This window comes from Triticum urartu, chromosome 5 (assembly GCF_003073215.2).
Source record: "Triticum urartu cultivar G1812 chromosome 5, Tu2.1, whole genome shotgun sequence".
In the NCBI taxonomy this organism is placed as follows: domain Eukaryota; kingdom Viridiplantae; phylum Streptophyta; class Magnoliopsida; order Poales; family Poaceae; genus Triticum; species Triticum urartu.
In genome coordinates, this window is record NC_053026.1 from 661,321,378 (window position 1) to 661,339,552 (window position 18,175).

Here is an 18,175-nt window from a genome sequence, read left to right on the forward strand (position 1 = left end):
TTTGGATCGAAAAAACCTTTTGGTTGCATCATATACAACTCTTCTTCTAGAAATCCATTCAGGAATGCAGTTTTGACATCCATCTGCCAAATTTCATAATCATAAAATGCGGCAATTGCTAACATGATTCGGACAGACTTAAGCATCGCTACGGGTGAGAAGGTCTCATCGTAGTCAATCCCTTGAACTTGCCGAAAACCTTTTGCGACAAGCCGAGCTTTGTAGACAGTAATATTACGGTCAGCGTCAGTCTTCTTCTTGAAGATCCATTCATTCTCAATTGCTTGCCGATCATCGGGCAAGTCAACCAAAGTCCATACTTTGTTCTCATACATGGATCCCATCTTAGATTTCATGGCTTCAAGCCATTTTTGCGGAATCTGGGCTCACCATCGCTTCTTCATAGTTCGTAGGTTCATCATGATCTAGTAGCATGATTTCCAGAACAGGATTACCGTACGACTCTGGCGCGGTTCTCACTCTGGTTGATCTACGAGGTTTAGTAGTATCTTCTCCTGAAGTTTCATGATCATTATCATTAGCTTCCTCACTAAATTGGTGTAGGTGTCGCAGAAACAGTTTTCTGTGAATGTACTACTTGTTGGAAATATGCCCTAGAGGCAATAATAAATTGGTTATTATTATATTTCCTTGTTCATGATAATCGTTTATTATCCATGCTATAATTGTATTGATAGGAAACTCAGATACATGTGTGGATACATAGACAACACCATGTCCCTAGTAAGCCTCTAGTTGACTAGCTCGTTGATCAATAGATGGTTAAGGTTTCCTGACCATGGACATTGGATGTCGTTGATAACAGGATCACATCATTGGGAGAATGATGTGATGGACAAGACCCAATTCTAAGCCTAGCACAAAGATCGTGTAGTTCGTATGCTAAAGCTTTTCTAACGTCAAGTATCATTTCCTTAGACCATGAGATTGTGCAACTCCCGGATACTGTAGGAATACTTTGGGTGTGCCAAACGTCACAACGTAACTGGGTGGCTATAAAGGTACACTACAGGTATCTTCGAAAGTGTCTGTTGGGTTGGCACGAATCGAGACTGGGATTTGTCACTCCGTGTAAACGGAGAGGTATCTCTGGGCCCACTCGGTAGGACATCATCATAATGTGCACAATGTGATCAAGGAGTTGATCACGGGATGACGTGTTACGGAACGAGTAAAGAGACTTGCCGGTAACGAGATTGAACAAGGTATAGGGATACCGACATCGAATCTCGGGCAAGTAATACCGCTAGACAAAGGGAATTGTATACGGGATTGATTAAGTCCTTGACATCGTGGTTCATCCGATGAGATCATCGTGGAACATGTGGGAGCCAACATGGGTATCCAGATCCCGCTGTTGGTTATTGACCGGAGAGTCATCTCGGTCATGTCTGCATGTCTCCCGAACCCGTAGGGTCTACACACTTAAGGTTCGGTGACGCTAGGGTTATAGAGATATTAGTATGCGGTAACCCGAAAGTTGTTCGGAGTCCCGGATGAGATCCCGGACGTCACGAGGAGTTCCGGAATGGTCCGGAGGTAAAGAATTATATATAGGAAGTGCTATTTCGGCCATCGGGACAAGTTTCGGGGTCACCGGTATTGTACCGGGACCACCGGAAGGGTCCCGGGGGTCCACCGGGTGGGGCCACCTGCCCCGGGGGGCCACATGGGCTGTAGGGGGTGCGCCTTGGCCTATATGGGCCAAGGGCACCAGCCCCAAGAGGCCCATGCGCCAAGAGTAGAGGAAAAGGGAGAGTCCTAAAGGGGGAAGGCACCTCCGAGGTGCCTTGGGGAGGATGGACTCCTCCCCCCCTTGGCCGCACCCTTCCTTGGAGGAAGGGGCAAGGCTGCGCCCTCCCCCTCTCCCTTGGCCCTATATATAGTGGGGGGAAGGGAGGGCAACCAATACCTAAGCCCTGGCGCCTCCCTCTCCCTCCCATGACACATCTCCCTCCTCCCGCAGCGCTTGGCGAAGCCCTGTTGGAATCCCGCTACTTCCACCACCACGCCGTCGTGCTGCTGGATCTCCATCAACCTCTCCTCCCCCCTTGCTGGATCAAGAAGGAGGAGACGTCGCTGCTCCGTACGTGTGTTGAACGCGGAGGTGCCGTCCGTTCGGCGCTAGAATCATCGGTGATTTGGATCACGACGAGTACGACTCCATCAACCCCGTTCTCTTGAACGCTTCCGCGCGCGATCTACAAGGGTATGTAGATCCACTCCTCCCTCGTTGCTAGATGACTCCATAGATAGATCTTGGTGACACGTAGGAAAATTTTGAATTTATGCTACGTTACCCAACAGTGGCATCATGAGCTAGGTCTATGCGTAGTTTCTATGCACGAGTAGAACACAAAGTAGTTGTGGGCGTTGATTTTGTTCAATATGCTTGCCGTTACTAGTCTTATCTTGATTCGGCAGCATCGTGGGATGAAGCGGCCCGAACCAACCTTACACGTACGCTTACGTGAGACCGGTTCCACCGACTGACATGCACTAGTTGCATTAGGTGGCTGACGGGTGTCTGTCTCTCCCACTTTAGTCGGATCGGATTCGATGAAAAGGGTCCTTATGAAGGGTAAATAGCAATTGGCATATCACGTTGTGGTTTTTGCGTAGGTAAGAAACGTTCTTGCTAGAAACCCATAACAGCCACGTAAAACATGCAAACAACAATTAGAGGACGTCTAACTTGTTTTTGCAGGGTATGCTATGTGATGTGATATGGCCAAAAGGATGTGATGAATGATATATGTGATGTATGAGATTGATCATGTTCTTGTAATAGGAATCACGACTTGCATGTCGATGAGTATGACAACCGGCAGGAGCCATAGGAGTTGTCTTAATTTATTTATGACCTGCGTGTCAACATAAACGTCATGTAATTACTTTACTTTATTGCTAACCGTTAGCGGTAGAAGTAGAAGTAATAGTTGGCGAGACAACTTCATGAAGACACGATGATGGAGATCATGATGATGGAGATCATGGTGTCATGCCGGTGACGATGATGATCATGGAGCCCCGAAGATGGAGATCAAGAGGAGCAAAGTGATGATGGCCATATCATGTCACTATTTGATTGCATGTAATGTTTATCATGTTTATGCATCTTGTTTACTTAGAACGACGGTAGTAAATAAGATGATCCCTCATAATAGTTTCAAGAAAGTGTTCCCCCTAACTGTGCACCGTTGCGATAGTTCGTTGTTTCGAAGCACCACGTGATGATCGGGTGTTAGATTCTAACGTTCACATACAACGGGTGTAAGACAGATTTACACACGCGAAACACTTAGGTTGACTTGACGAGCCTAGCATGTGTACAGACATGGCCTCGTAACACAGAAGACCGAAAGGTCGAGCATGAGTCGTATGGTAGATACGATCAACATGAAGATGTTCACCGATGTTGACTAGTCCGTCTCACGTGATGATCGGACACGGCCTAGTTGACTCGGATCATGTAATCACTTAGATGACTAGAGGGATGTCTATCTGAGTGGGAGTTCATAAGATGAACTTAATTATCCTGAACATAGTCAAAAGATCTTTGCAAATTATGTCGTAGCTCGCGCTTCAGTTCTACTGTTTAGATATGTTCCTAGAGAAAATTTAGTTGAAAGATTGATAGTAGCAATTATGCGGACTAGGTCCGTAAACCGAGGATTGTCCTCATTGCTTCATAGAAGGCTTATGTCCTTAATGCACCGCTCAGTGTGCTAAACCTCGAACGTCGTCTGTGGATGTTGCGAACATCTGACATACACGTTTTGGTAACTACGTGATAGTTCAGTTAAACGGTTTAGAGTTGAGGCACCGAAGACGTTTTGAAACGTCGCGAAACATATGAGATGTTTCGAGGGTTGAAATTGGGATTTCAGGCTCGTGCCCACGTCAAGAGGTATAAGACCTCCGACAATTTTCTTAGCCTTCAAACTAAGGGAGAAAAGCTCAATTGTTGAGCTTGTGCTCAGATTGTCTGAGTACATAAATCATTTGAATCGAGTGGGAGTTGATCTTCCAGATGAGACAGTGATGTTTCTCCAAAGTCATTGCCACCAAGCTGCTAGAGCTTCGTGATGAACTATAATATATCAGGGACATATATGATGATCCTTGAGATATTCGCGATGTTTGACACCAAAGTAGAAATCAAGAAGGAGCATCAATTGTTGATGGTTGGTGGAACCACTAGTTTCAAGAAGGGCAAGGGCAAGAAGGGATACTTCATGAAATGGCAATTCAGCTGCTGCTCTGGTGAAGAAACCCAAGGTTGAACCCAAACCCGAGACTAAGTGCTTCTGTAATAAGGGGAACATCCACTGGAGCAGAATTACCCTAGATACTTGGTAGATTAGAAGGCTGGCAAGGTCGATAGAAGTATATTGGATATACATTGTGTTGATGTGTACTTTACTAGTACTCCTAGTAGCACCAGGGTATTAGATACCGGTTCGGTTGCTAAGTGTTAGTAACTCGAAATAAAAGCTACGGAATAAACGGAGACTAGCTAAAGGTGAGCTGACGATATGTGTTGGAAGTGTTTCCAATGTTGATATGATCAAGCATCGCACGCTCCCTCTACCATCGAGATTGGTGTTAAACCTAAATAATGGTTATTTGGTGTTTGCGTTGAGCATAGACATGATTGGATTATGCCTATCGCAATACGGTTATTCATTTAAGGAGAATAATCGTTACTCTGTTTATTTGAATAATACCTTCAATGGTCTTACGCCTAAAATGAATGGTTTATTGAATCTCGATCGTAGTGATACACATGTTCATGCCAAAAGATATAAGATAGTAATGATAGTACCACCTACTTGTGGCACTGCCACGTAAGTCATATCGGTATAAAACGCATGAAGAAGCTCCATGTTGATGGATCTTTGGGCTCACTCGTTTTTGAAAAGTTTGAGACATGCGAACCATGTCTATTGGTATCTATGCATAAAGAAACTCCATGCAAATGGACCGTTTGAACTCACTTGATTTTGAATCACTTGAGACATGCAAATCATACCACATGGGCAAGATGACTGAAAGCCTCGTTTTCAGTAAAATGGAACTAGAAAGCAACTTGTTGGAAGTAATACATTTTTGATGTGTGCAGTCCAATGAGTGCTGAGGCATGTAGTGGATATCGTTATGTTCTTACTTCACAGATGATTTGAGTAGATGTTGAGTATATTTACTTGATGAATCACGAGTCTGAATTATTGAAAGGTTCAAGTAATTTCAGGGTGAAGTTGAAAGATCGTCGTGACAAGAGGATAAAAGATCTATGATATGATCATAGAGATGAATATCTGAATTACGAGTTTGGCACAAAGAATTAAGACATTGTGGAAATTGTTTCACAACTAATACAGCCTGGAACACCATAGTGTGATGGTGTGTCCGAACATCATAACTGCACCCTATTGGATATGATGCATACCATGATGTCTCTTATGAATTACCATGATAGTTTATGGGTTAGGCATTAGAGACAACCACATTCACTTTAAATAGGGCACCACGTAATTCCGATGAGATGACACCGTATGAACTATGGTTTAGAGAAACCTAAGCTGTCATTTCTTAAAAGTTTGGGGCTGCGACGCTTATGTGAAAAAGTTTCAGGCTGATAAGCTCGAACCCAAAGCGGATAAATGCATCTTCATAGGACACCCAAAACAGTTGGGTATACCTCCTATCTCAGATCCGAAAGCAATAAGGGATTGTTTCTAGAATCGGGTCCTTTCTCGAGGAAAAGTTTCTCTCGAAAGAATTGAGTGGGAGGATGGTGGAGACTTGATGAGGTTATTGAACCGTCTCTTCAACTAGTGTGTGGCAGGGCACAGGAAGTTGTTCCTGTGGCACCTACACCAATTGAAGTGGAAGCTTATGATAGTGATCATGAAACTTCAGATCAAGTCACTACCAAACCTCGTGGGATGACAAGGATGCGTACTACTTCAGAGTGGTAATAATCCTGTCTTGGAAGTCATGTTGCTAGACAACAATGAACCTACGAGCTATGGAGAAGCGATGGTGGGCCGGATTCCGAAAAATTGGCTCGAGGCCATAAAATCCGAGAGAGGATCCATGTCTGAAAACAAAGTGTAGACTTTGGAACGCTCGATGGTCGTAAGGCTGTTGAGTACAGATGGATTTTAAAAGGAAGACGGACAATGATGGTAAGTATCACCATTAAGAAAGCTCGACTTGTCGTTAAGATGTTTTCCGACAAGTTCAAGGAGTTGACGATGAGACTTTCTCACTCGTAGCGATGCTAAGAGTCTGTTGGAATTATATTAGCGATTACTGCATTATTTATGAAATCTTGCAGATAGGATGTCAAAACATTGTTTCCTCGACGATTTTCTTGAGGAAAGGTTGTATGTGATACAACCGGAAGGTTTTGTCAATCCTGAAAGATGCTAATAAGTATGCAAAGCTCCAGCAATCCTTCTAAGGACTGGAGTAAGCATCTCGGAGTTGGAATGTATGCTTTGATGGATGATCAAAGATTTTGGGTGTATACAAAGTTTATGAGAAACTTGTATTTCCAAAGAAGTGAGTGGGAGCACTATAGAATTTCTGATGAGTATATGTTGTTGACATATTGTTGATCAGAAGATGTAGAATTTCTGGAAAGCATATAGGGTTATTTGGAAAGTGTTTTTCAATGGAAAGCCTGGATTAAGCTACTTGAACATTGAGCATCAAGATCTATAAGGATAGATCAAAACGCTTAATGGTACTTTCAAATGAGCACATACCTTGACATGATCTTGAAGGTGTTCAAGATGGATCAGTCAAAGAAGGAGTTCTTGCCTGAGTTGTAAGGTATGAAGTTAAGACTTAAAGCTCGACCACGGCAGAATAGAGAGAAAGGACGAAGGTCGTCCCCTATGCTTAAGACATAGGCTCTACAGTATGCTATGCTGTGTACCGCACCTGAAGTGTGCCTTGCCATGAGTCAGTCAAGGGGTACAAGAGTGATCCAAGAATGGATCACAGGACAGCGGTCAAAGTTATCCTTAGTAACTAGTGGACTAAGGAATTTTCTCGATTATGGAGGTGGTAAAAGAGTTCGTCGTAAAGGGTTACGTCGATGCAAGCTTAACACCTATCCGGATAGCTCTGAGTAGAGATACCGGATACGTATAATGGAGCAACAATTTAGAATAGCTCCAAGTAGAACAGTTATTTGGAATAGCTCCAAATAGAACGTGGTAGCTGCATCTAGGAGATGACATAGAGATTTGTAAAGCACACACGGATCTGAAAGGTTCAGACCCGTTGACTATAACCTCTCTCACAAGCATAACATGATCAAACCCAGAACTCATCGAGTGTTAATCACATGGTAAATGTGAACTAGATTATTGACTCTAGTAAACTCTTTGGGTGTTAGTCACATGGGATGTGACCTTGAGTGTTAATCACATAGCGATGTGAACTGGATTATTGACTCTAGTGCAAGTGGGAGACTGTTGGAAATATGCCCTAGAGGCAATAATAAATAGTTATTATTATATTTCCTTGTTCATGATAATCGTTTATTATCCATGCTAGAATTGTATTGATAGGAAACTCAGATACATGTGTGGATACATAGACAACACCATGTCCCTAGTAAGCCTCTAGTTGACTGGCTCGTTGATCAATAGATGGTTACGGTTTCCTGACCATGGACATTGGATGTCATTGATAACGGGATCACATCATTAGGAGAATGATGTGATGGACAAGACCCAATCCTAAGCATAGCACTAGATCGTGTAGTTCGTATGCTAAAGCTTTTCTAATGTCAAGTATCATTTCCTTAGACCATGAGATTGTGCAACTCCCGGATACCGTAGGAGTGCTTTGGGTGTACCAAACGTCACAACGTATCTGGGTGACTATAAAGGTGCACTACGGGTATCTCCGAAAGTGTCTGTTGGTTTGGCACGAATCGAGACTGGGATTTGTCACTCCGTGTGACGGAGAGGGTATCTCTGGGCCCACTCGGTAGGACATCATCATAATGTGCACAATGTGATCAAGGAGTTGATCACGGGATGATGTGTTACGGAACGAGTAAAGAGACTTGCCGGTAACGAGTGAACAAGGTATCGGGATACCGACGATCGAATCTCGGGCAAGTATCGTACCGCTAGACAAAGGGAATTGTATACGGGATTGATTAAGTCCTTGACATCGTGGTTCATCCGATGAGATCATCGTGGAACATGTGGGAGCCAACATGGGTATCCAGATCCCGCTGTTGGTTATTGACCGGAGAGTCATCTCGGTCATGTCTGCATGTCTCCCGAACCCGTAGGGTCTACACACTTAAGGTTCGGTGACGCTAGGGTTATAGAGATATTAGTATGTCGGTAACCGAAAGTTGTTCGGAGTCCCGGATGAGATCCCGGACGTCACGAGGAGTTCTGGAATGGTCCGGAGGTAAAGAATTATATATAGGAAGTGCTATTTCGGCCATCGGGACAAGTTTCGGGGTCACCGGTATTGTACCGGGACCACCGGAAGGGTCCCGGGGGTCCAACGGGTGGGGCCACCTGCCCCGGGGGGCCACATGGGCTGTAGGGGGTGCGGCTTGGCCTATATGGGCCAAGGGTCAGCCCCAAGAGGCCCATGCGCCAAGAGTAGAGGAAAAGGGAGAGTCCTAAAGGGGGAAGGCACCTCCGAGGTGCCTTGGGGAGGATGGACTCCTCCCCCCCTTGGCCGCACCCTTCCTTGGAGGAAGGGGCAAGGCTGCGCCCTCCCCCTCTCCCTTGGCCCTATATATAGTGGGGGGAAGGGAGGGAAACCAACCTAAGCCCTGGCGCCTCCCTCTCCCTCCCATGACACATCTCCCTCCTCCCGCAGCGCTTGGCGAAGCCCTGTTGGAATCCCGCTACTTCCACCACCACCGCCGTCGCTGCTGGATCTCCATCAACCTCTCCTCCCCCTTGCTGGATCAAGAAGGAGGAGACGTCGCTGCTCCGTACGTGTGTTGAAACGGAGGTGCCGTCCGTTCGGCGCTAGGATCATCGGTGATTTGGATCACGACGAGTACGACTCCATCAACCCCGTTCTCCTGAACGCTTCCGCGCGCAATCTACAAGGGTATGTAGATCCACTCCTCCCTTGTTGCTAGATGACTCCATAGATAGATCTTGGTGACACGTAGGAAAATTGAATTTATGCTACGTTCCCCTACACTACTTTCCAATAAGGGAGCAGGTACAGTTACCTCGTCAAGTTCCACTTTCCTCCCACTCAGTTCTTTCGAGAGAAACTCCTTCTCCAGAAAGTTTCCGAATTTAGCAACAAAAGTCTTGCCTTCGGATCTGTGATAGAAGGTGTATCCAATAGTTTCCTTTGGATATCCTATGAAGACACATTTCTCCGATTTGGGTTCGAGCTTATCAGGTTGAAGATTTTTCACATAAGCATCGCAGCCCCAAACTTTCAGAAACGACAACTTTGGTTTCTTGCCAAACCACAGTTCATAAGGCGTCGTCTCAACGGATTTTGATGGTGCCCTATTTAACGTGAATGCGGCCGTCTCTAAACATAACCCCAAAACGATAGCGGTAAATCAGTAAGAGACATCATAGATCGCACCATATCTAGTAAAGTACGATCACGACGTTCGGACACACCATTACGCTGTGGTGTTCCGGGTGGCGTGAGTTGCGAAACTATTCCACAATTTTTTAATGTACACCAAACTCGTAACTCAAATATTCTCCTCCACGATCAGATCGTAGAAACTTTATTTTCTTGTTACGATGATTTTCAACTTCACTCTGAAATTCTTTGAACTTTTCAAACGTTTCAGACTTATGTTTCATTAAGTAGATATACCCATATCTGCTTAAATCATCTGTGAAGGTGAGAAAATAACGATATCCGCCACGAGCCTCAATATTCATCGGACCACATACATCTGTATGTATGATTTCTAACAAATCTGTTGCTCTCTCCATAGTACCGGAGAACGGTGTTTTAGTCATCTTGCCCATGAGGCACGGTTCACAAGTACCAAGTGATTCATAATCAAGTGGTTCCAAAAGTCCATCAGTATGGAGTTTCTTCATGCGCTTTACACCGATATGACCTAAACGGCAGTGCCACAAATAAGTTGCACTATCATTATCAACTCTGCATCTTTTGGTTTCAACTCTATGAATATGTGTGTCACTACTATCGAGATTCAACAAAAATAGACCACTCTTTAAGGGTGCATGACCATAAAAGATATTACTCATATAAATAGAACAACCATTATTCTCAGATTTAAATGAATAACCGCCTCGCATCAAACAAGATCCAGATATAATGTTCATGCTTAACGCTGGCACCAAATAACAATTATTTAGGTTTAATATTAATCCCGAAGGTAGATGTAGAGGTAGCATGCCAACTGCGATCACATCGACTTTGGAACCGTTTCCCACGCGCATCGTCACCTCGTCCTTAGCCAATCTTCGCTTAATCCTTAGTCCCTGTTTCGAGTTGCAAATATTAGCAACAGAACCAGTATCAAATACCCAGGTGCTACTGCGAGCATTAGTAAGGTACACATCAATAACATGTATATCACATATACCTTTGTTCACCTTGCCATCCTTCTTATCCGCCAAATACTTGGGGCAGTTCCGCTTCCAGTGACCAGTCTGCTTACAGTAGAAGCACTCAGTTTCAGGCTTAGGTCCAGATTTGGGTTTCTTCTCTTGAGCAGCAACTTGCTTGCTGTTCTTCTTGAAGTTCCCCTTCTTCTTCCCTTTGCCCCTTTTCTTGAAACCAGTGGTCTTGTTGACCATCAACACTTGATGCTCCTTTTTGATTTCTACCTCCGCAGCTTTCAGCATTGCAAAGAGCTCGGGAATAGTCTTATTCATCCCTTGCATATTATAGTTCATCACGAAGCTCTTGTAGCTTGGTGGCAGTGATTGGAGAATTCTGTCAATGACGCAATCAACTGGAAGATTAACTCCCAATTGAATCAAGTGATTATTATACCCAGACATTTTGAGTATATGCTCACTGACAGAACTGTTCTCCTCCATCTTGCAGCTATAGAACTTATTGGAGACTTCATATCTCTCAATCCGGGCATGTGCTTGAAATATTAACTTCAACTCCTGGAACATCTCATATGCTCCATGACGTTCAAAACGCCGTTGAAGTCCCGATTCTAAGCCGTAAAGCATGGCACACTGAACTATCGAGTAGTCATCAGCTTTGCTCTGCCAGACGTTCATAACATCTGGTGTTGCTCCAGCAGCAGGCCTGACACCCAGCGGTGCTTCCAGGACGTAATTCTTCTGTGCAGCAATGAGGATAATCCTCAAGTTACGGACCCAGTCCGTGTAATTGCTACCATCATCTTTCAACTTTGTTTTCTCAAGGAACGCATTAAAATTCAACGGAACAACAGCAAGAGCCATCTATCTACAATCAAACATAAACAAGCAAGATACTATCAGGTACTAAGTTTCATGATAAATTTAGGTTCAATTAATTTACTAAAAGAACTCCCACTTAGATAGACATCCCTCTAATCCTCTAAGTGATTACGTGATCCAAATCAACTAAACCATGTCCGATCATCACGTGAGATGGAGTAGTTTCATTGGTGAACATCACTATGTTGATCATATCTACTATATGATTCACGCTCGACCTTTCGGTCTCCGTGTTCAGAGGCCATATCTGCATATGCTTGGCTCGTCAAGTATAACCTGAGTATTCCACGTGTGCAACTGTTTTGCACCCGTTGTATTTGAACGTAGAGCCTATCACACTCGAACATCACGTGGTGTCTCAGCACGAAGAACTTTCGCAACGGTGCATACTCAGGGAGAACACTTCTTGATAATTTAGTGAGAGATCATCTTATAATGCTACCGTCAATCAAAGCAAGATAAGATGCATAAAATATAAACATCACATGCAATCAATATAAGTGATATGATATGGCCATCATCATCTTGTGCCTGTGATCTCCATCTCCGAAGCACCGTCATGATCACCATCGTCACCGGCGCGACACCTTGATCTCCATCGTAGCATCGTTGTCGTCTCGCCAATCTTATGCTTCCACGACTATCGCTACCGCTTAGTGATAAAGTAAAGCATTACAGCGCGATTGCATTGCATACAATAAAGCGACAACCATATGGCTCCTGCCAGTTGCCGATAACTCGGTTACAAAACATGATCATCTCAAACAATAAAATTCAGCATCATGTCTTGACCATATCACATCACAACATGCCCTGCAAAAACAAGTTAGACGTCCTCTACTTTGTTGTTGCAAGTTTTACGTGGCTGCTACGGGCTTAAGCAAGAACCAATCTTACCTACGCATCAAAACCACAACGATAGTTTGTCAAGTTGGTGCTGTTTTAACCTTCGCAAGGACCGGGCGTAGCCACACTCGGTTCAACTAAAGTTGGAGAAACTGTCACCCGCAAGCCACCTATGTGCAAAGCACGTCGGGAGAACCGGTCTCGCGTAAGCGTACGCGTAATGTCGGTCCGGGCCGCTTCATCCAACAATACCGCCGAACCAAAGTATGACATGCTGGTAAGCAATATGACTTATATCGCCCACAACTCACTTGTGTTCTACTCGTGCGTATAACATCAACACATAAAACCTAGGCTCGGATGCCACTGTTGGGGAACGCAGTAATTTCAAAAAAATTCCTACGCACATGCAAGATCATGGTGATGCATAGCAACGAGAGGGGAGAGTGTGATCTACGTACCCTTGTAGATCGACAACGGAAGCATTTGGTTGATGTAGTCGTACGTCTCCACGGCCCGACCGATCAAGCACCGAAACTACGGCACCTCCGAGTTTTAGCACACGTTCAGCTCGATGACGATCCCCGGACTCCGATCCAGCAAAGTGTCGGGGAAGAGTTCCGTCAGCATGATGGCGTGGTGACGATCTTGATGTACTACTGTCGCAGGGCTTCGCCTAAGCACCGCTACAATATTATCGAGGACTATGGTGGCAGGGGGCGCTGCACACGGCAAAGAATATGATCACGTGGATCAACTTGTGTTCCTCTGGGGTGCCCCTGCCTCGTATATAAAGGCTCAAGGGGGGTGCGGCCGGCCTAGGAGAGGCGCGCCAGGAGGAATCCTACTCCCTCCGGGAGTAGGATTCCCCTCCCCCCAATCCTAGTTGGAATAGGATTCACGGAGGGGGGAAAAGAGAAAGGGGGGCTGGCCCCCTCTCCTTGTCCTATTCGGACCAAGGGAGGGGAGGGGCGCGTGGCCCATCTCAGGCTGCCTCTTCTCTTTTCCACTAAGGCCCATATAGCTCCCAGGGGGGTTCCGGTAACCTCCCGGTACTCCGGTAAAATCCCGATTTCACCCGGAACACTTCCGATATCCAAACATAGGCTTCCAATATATCAATCTTTATGTCTCGACCATTTCGAGACTCCTCGTTATGTCCGTGATCACATCCGGGACTCCGAACAACCTTCGGTACATCAAAACGTATAAACTCATAATATAACTGTCATCGAAACCTTAAGCGTGCGGACCCTACGGGTTCGAGAACAATGTAGACATGACCGAGACATGTCTCCGGTCAATAACCAATAGCGGGACCTGGATGCCCATATTGGCTCCTACATATTCTATGAAGATCTTTATGGGTCAGACCGCATAACAACATACGTTGTTCCCTTTGTCATCGGTATGTTACTTGCCCGAGATTCGATCGTCGGTATCCAATACCTAGTTCAATCTCGTTACCGGCAAGTCTCTTTACTCGTTCCATAATACATCATCTTGCAACTAACTCATTAGTTGCATTGCTTGCAATGCTTAAGTGATGTGCATTACCGAGAGGGCCCAGAGATACCTCTCCGATGATCGGAGTGACAAATCCTAATCTCGAAATACGTCAACCCAACATGTACCTTTGGAGACACCTGTAGAGCACCTTTATAATCACCCAGTTATGTTGTGACGTTTGGTAGCACACAAAGTGTTCCTCCGGCACACGGGAGTTACATAATCTCATAGTCATAGGAACATGTAAAAGTCATGAAGAAAGCAATAGCAACATACTAAACGATCGGGTGCTAAGCTAATGGAATGGGTCATGTCAATCAGATCATTCAACTAATGATGTCATCCCGTTAATCAAATAACAACTCTTTGTCCATGGTCAAGAAACTTAACCATCTTTGATTAACGAGCTAGTCAAGTAGAGGCATACTAGTGACACTCTGTTTGTCTATGTATTCACACATGTATTATGTTTCCGGTTAATACAATTCTAGCATGAATAATAAACTTTTATCATGGTATAAGGAAATGAATAATAACTTTATTATTGCCTCTAGGGGATATTTCCTTCACCAATTATGTTATTATTGTTGAGGGAACTTACACTAGCGAAAGTATGAACCCTAGGCCTTGTTTCCTAGCATTGCAATACCGTTTACGCTCACTTTTATCATTAGTTACCTTGCTGTTTTTATAATTTCAGATTACAAATACCTTTATCTACCATCCATATACCACTTGTTTCACCATCTCTTCGCCGAACTAGTGCACCTATACAATTTACCATTGTATTGGGTGTGTTGGGGACACAAGAGACTCTTTGTTATTTGGTTGCAGGGTTGCTTGAGAGAGACCATCTTCATCCTACGCCTCCTACGGATTGATAAACCTTAGGTCATCCACTTGAGGGAAATTTGCTACTGTCCTACAAACCTCTGCACTTGGAGGCCCAACAACGTCTACAAGAAGAAGGTTGTGTAGTAGACATCATTTTGGTAAGAAACCAAAGTTGTCGTTTCTGAAAGTTTGGGGCTGCGATGCTTATGTGAAAAAACTTCAACCCGATAAGCTTGAACCCAAATCGGAGAAATGTGTCTTCATAGGATACCCAAAGGAGACTGTTGGGTACACCTTCTATCACAGATCCGAAGGCAAGACTTTTGTTGCTAAATTCGGAGTTTTTCTAGAGAAGGAGCTTCTCTCGAAAGAAGTGAGTGGGAGGAAAGTAGAACTTGATGAGGTAACTATACCTGCTCCCTTATTGGAAAGTAGTTCATCACAAAAACCGGTTTCTGCGACACCTACACCAATTAGTGAGGAAGTTAATGATGATGATCATGAAACTTTAGATCAAGTTGTTACTGAACCTCGTAGGTCAACCAGAGTAAGATCCGCACCAGAGTGGTACGGTAATCCTGTTCTGGAAGTTATGTTACTAGACCATGACAAACCTATGAACTATGAAGAAGCGATGGTGAGCCCAGATTCCGCAAAATGGCTTGAGGCCATGAAATCTGAGATGGGATCCATGTATGAGAACTAAGTGTGGACTTTGCTTGACTTGCCCGTTGATCGACAAGCAATTAGAATAAATGGATCTTCAAGAAGAAGACTGACGCTGACGGTAATGTTACTGTCCATAAAGCTCGACTTGTTGCAAAAGCTTTTCGAAAAGTTCAAGGGATTGACTACGATGAGACCTTCTCACCCGTAGCGATGCTTAAGTCTGTCCGAATCATGTTAGCAATTGCCGCATTTTATGATTATGAAATTTGGCAAATGGATGTCAAAACTGCATTCCTGAATGGATTTCTGGAAGAAGAGTTGTATATGAGGCAACCAGAAGGTTTTGTCGATCCAAAGGGAGCTAACAAAGTGTGCAAGCTCCAGCGATCCATTTATGGACTGGTGCAAGCCTCTCGGAGTTGGAATAAACGCTTTGATAGTGTGATCAAAGCATTTGGTTTTATACAGACTTTTGGAGAAGCCTGTATTTACAAGAAAGTGAGTGGGAGCTCTGTAGCATTTCTAATATTATATGTGGATGACATATTGTTGATTGGAAATGATATAGAATTTCTGGATACCATAAAGGGATACTTGAATAAGAGTTTTTCAATGAAAGACCTCGGTGAAGCTGCTTATATATTGGGCATCAAGATCTATAGAGATAGATTAAGACGCTTAATTGGACTTTCACAAAGCACATACCCTGACAAAGTTTTGAAGAAGTTCAAAATGGATCAAGCAAAGAAAGGGTTCTTGCCTATGTTACAAGGTGTGAAGTTGAGTAAGACTCAATGCCCAACCACTGCAGAAGATAGAGAGAAAATGAAAGACGTTCCCTATGCTTCAGCCATAGGCTCTATCATGTATGCAATGTTGTGTACCAGACCTGATGTGTGCCTTGCTATAAGTCTAGCAGGGAGGTACCAAAGTAATCCAAGAGTGGATCACTGGACAGCGGTCAAGAACATCCTGAAATACCTGAAAAGGACTAAGGATATGTTTCTCATTTATGGAGGTGACAAAGAGCTCATCGTACACGGTTACGTTGATGCAAGCTTTGACACTGATCCGGACGATTCTAAATCGCAAACCGGATACGTGTTTACATTGAACGGTGGAGCTGTCAGTTGGTGTAGTTCTAAACAAAGCGTTGTGGCGGGATCTACGTGTGAAGTGGAGTACATAGCTGCTTCGGAAGAAGCAAATGAAGGAGTCTGGATGAAGGAGTTCATATCCGATCTAGGTGTAATACCTAGTGCATCGTGTCCAATGAAAATCTTTTGTGACAATACTGGTGCAATTGCCTTGGCGAAGGAATCCAGATTTCACAAGAGAACCAAGCACATCAAGAGACGCTTCAATTCCATCCGGGATTTAGTCCAGGTGGGAGACATAGAAATTTGCAAGATACATACGGATCTGAATGTTGCAGACCCATTGACTAAGCCTCTTCCACGAGCAAAACATGATCAGCACCAAGGCTCCATGGGTGTTAGAATCATTACTGTGTAATCTAGATTATTGACTCTAGTGCAAGTGGGAGACTGAAGGAAATATGCCCTAGAGGCAATAATAAAGTTATTATTTATTTCCTTATATCATGGTAAATGTTTATTATTCATGCTAGAATTGTATTAACCGGAAACATAATACATGTGTGAATACATAGACAAACAGAGTGTCACTAGTATGCCTCTACTTGACTAGCTCGTTGATCAAAGATGGTTAAGTTTCCTAACCATTGACATGGGTTGTCATTTGATTAACGGGATCACACCATTAGGAGAATGTTGTGACTGACTTGACCCATTCCGTTAGCTTAGCACCCGATCGTTTAGTATGTTGCTATTGCTTTCTTCATGACTTATACATGTTCCTATGACTATGAGATTATGCAACTCCCGTTTACCGGAGGAACACTTTATGTGCTACCAAACGTCACAATGTAACTGGGTGATTATAAAGGTGCTCTACAGGTGTCTCCGAAGGTACTTGTTGGGTTGGCGTATTTCGAGATTAGGATTTGTCACTTCGATTGTCGGAGAGGTATCTCTGGGCCCTCTCGGTAATGCACATCATTTAAGCCTTGCAAGCATTGCAACTAATGAGTTAGTTGCGGGATGATGTATTACATAACGAGTAAAGAGACTTGCCGGTAACGATATTAAACTAGGTATTGAGATACCGACGATCGTATCTCGGGCAAGTAACATACCGATGACAAAGGGAACAACGTATGTTGTTATGCGGTCTGACTGATAAAGATCTTCATAGAATATGTGGGAGCCAATATGAACATCCAAGTTCCACTATTGGTTATTGACCGGAGACGTGTCTCGGTCATGTCTACATAGTTCTCGAACCTGTAGGGTCTGCACGCTTAACGTTTCGATGACAGTTATATTATGAGTTTATATGTTTTGATGTACCGAAGGTTGTTCGGAGTCCCGGATGTGATCACGGACATGACGAGGAGTCTCAAAATGGTCGAGACATGAAGATTGATATATTGGAAGCCTATGTTTGGATATCGGAAGTGTTCCGGGTGAAATCAGGATTTTACCGGAGTACCGGGAGGTTACCGGAACCCCCCGGGGACGCCTTAGTGGGCCTTAGTGGAAAGAGAGGAGAGGCGTCCAGGGCATGGGCCCGCCCCCTCCCCCTAGTCTGAATATGACAAGGAGAGGGGGGTGGCGCCCCCCCCCTTCCTTCTTCTCCTCCAGCTCTTTCCCCTCTCTCTCCTAGTCCAACAAGGAAAAGGGGGGAGTCCTACTCCCGGTAGGAGTAGGACTCCTCCTGGCGCGCCCCTCTCTAGGCCGGCCGCACCC